At 43.1% G+C, this 2,541-nt stretch overlaps 1 protein-coding gene across 1 annotated transcript in view; it reads right to left on the minus strand.

Moving 5' to 3' along the window:
• The window catches only part of LOC109463210 (usherin-like), a 14,104-nt gene extending 11,570 nt beyond the window's left edge, over positions 1 to 2,534 (minus strand). Inside the window, exons 1-3 of the mRNA XM_019759931.1 lie at positions 2,389 to 2,534; positions 1,023 to 1,180; positions 481 to 678 (exon numbers count right to left, since the gene is read on the minus strand). The gene's annotated coding sequence lies outside the window, so the exon portion shown is untranslated. The remainder of the gene's footprint in view (positions 1 to 480; positions 679 to 1,022; positions 1,181 to 2,388) is intronic.
• Positions 2,535 to 2,541: the final 7 nt, after the last annotated feature.

Below are 2,541 nucleotides of genomic sequence, written 5' to 3' on the forward strand. Positions count from 1 at the left end.
CACCTACAGGGGAAAATAGACATAGTAATTTACATTACAACATGGTTTACATTCTAGACATTACAAGTACAAGGTATGACTAGAGAGTGGCACTGCTATAGACCCAATCCATAATGCCTTTATACAGTTAATGAATCACCTTCTTACACCATCACTTAGCTCTGGTACAAAATTTTACTTCAGAATGATTGATTTTTCAGAATAAGCTAGGAAAAGGCACGTTGCATGAACGTTGGTCAGACTCATGTCAAGGTTACCAAACAGAAAAGACCATTTTGTTTCTTGACCATCAGTGATCAAAATAATAGCATCATGAAAGCCACCTACAAAATCATTCTGACCTTACATTCTGTCAGGAACTTATTAGTTACCATCATGACCTTTCACCACTGTATACGTTAGAAGTCAAATATTTTGTGCAGTGCTTTTTATCAAATGAAAGAATAACAAATCACTGAGTGTGGAAGGATAATTACTTACCATTGGGTTTTCCAGGCTCCTCCCATTCCAGGTTGACGACATTGTACTCCCCCTCAGTAACAGACCACTCAGGTGGAGACACCTGTTCTGGGGACGACTCTCGTGTTCGTGCAAGGGACGCCTCACTGGTTCCCTCCCCACCAGCATTCACCACCACCACCTGATACTCATACTGGGTGTACGGCTCCAAACTGGTGTCTGAGGAGCAATCAGATTGATGGATCAGGTATCATCATCATGCCATAAAACCTTTGTTGGCAGGTCTATCACCTAAATGAATGCAACTTGGCTTAGTTTTGTTTTGGGTACCACTAGTGAACGGGTTGATTTCATTGATTTCTAGGACCAGTTTTGAGTCGAAAAGTTGTAAAGTACTCTGACTTTTTGGTGGCAAACACAAACACAAATACTGTTGGTTAAATGTTGGAATACACCTGGAGTTGGTGTGTTACGCCAAAGCGCGATTATACCGACCATACCGATACAGATACAGAATTGCTTTCAGGACAATACAGATATACAGATAATAAATCAGTTCTGACCTGTGAAGCTGAAGACATTTGTCCCACCAGTGTAGATGTCTGATGTTTCCTGTGTACAGATGCCAGGGTTGGTAGTGGGCTGGGGGGTGGAGGAGACAGTCCCCTCATATGCCCCTTCCACTATTGTACATATACTGGAGCTTGTGCTAAAGTCACACCTGCAGATTATAACATACGCCAAGAGAATGGTTAGTAGCAGGTTCAATCTCAAGTGACATGTCATCTACTGTAAGTCTCTTTAGATTCGCGGGGCCTAAAGTTCGCGGTTTCGGGAAAATGGGCAATCCGCGGTATTTTTAGATTCGCGATTTCTCCTTGGCTATTTTTCAAAGAAAAATGTGTAAAGTGTATATTTAAAATAATAAAAGTTCGTGTTCCGGCATTTATCTCCTAAAACGCGGCGCAAAAATTTGTTTCGTGCACCGCGCGAGACTGCCGGCTGTAAAGCTGACGATCGATCTGACGCACGTGTAAACAATTTTCTTTGTTCGGAAATAAGCGCTAAAATGCTATTTTCCACGACTACACATCGATACTCTAGTGAAGAAATACATAATCGAAAGAATATATATATCACTAAGCAAATTTATGCCGTCTTCGGCGAGATTTTGAACCCGGAAGTATGCAAAGGTCGCCTTCGGTTTTGTAGGCCCACGGTGAGCGTTTCTATCCAGCAAAACAAGAAGAAGAAAAAACGCCCGCAAAGCAGGGCGCAAAAGATAACCAACTAACATTTCCCAGGTACCAGCCGTTATATTTTTCATAAAAATACTTGTAGATATGCCCGATGTTCCCGCAATTTTCAAGCGCCCGGGCGCGCATGGCCGGCGCTCTGCAGGCATAGATTTTTTCGGCGGTACACGGTTGACACGGCCAGTGCCGCAGTATCGCGATTCGGTGTCTCATAATATTATAATTTTTTGACATCAGTATAACTTTAAAAAATTTTGGTACTCAACATTTGCTAAGAATAAAGTTGGTTTGCAGTGATTTGTGAATCGCGTGTGTTTGTGTTTCGCTTACCGTCGTGAATGCATGTGGGGAGGGGGCGCACTTACGCAAAACATATTCGCGGGGAAATAGATTCGCGGTACAAAGGTCCCCGCGAATGCCGCGAATCTAAATATAACGCGGAAATTTGTAGACTTACAGTATTTGGGAGTCCCAATCCTAAAAGCCTACAATCCAAAAGTAAAAATGTGAATCAGATGTTGTCTGGGACAATCTTAAGGGGTTTGTATACTTCATCCCAGTATTAAACCTGCAACAATTTCATACCACATCCATGTTTCTCTTGTGCATTAGACATTCCCTGAATACCACTGTCTATTAGTAAGTAATCCCACATCCCCTTAGTAACTCTGACCTGTTACAGTATGCTCCTGCAGTCTGGCTGATGGGGCATGTCACTCCGTCTCCACAGTCACTGAAGGATGAGGTGATGCGATACGGTCGGTCGGCACACACGTGGGTGGCACTGTTGAACCCAACATTGTTACAACAGGAGAGGTCAGGGCGG

This window comes from Branchiostoma belcheri, unplaced genomic scaffold, assembly GCF_001625305.1.
Source record: "Branchiostoma belcheri isolate BF01 breed outbred unplaced genomic scaffold, Haploidv18h27 scaffold123, whole genome shotgun sequence".
Taxonomy (NCBI): Eukaryota; Metazoa; Chordata; class Leptocardii; order Amphioxiformes; family Branchiostomatidae; genus Branchiostoma; species Branchiostoma belcheri.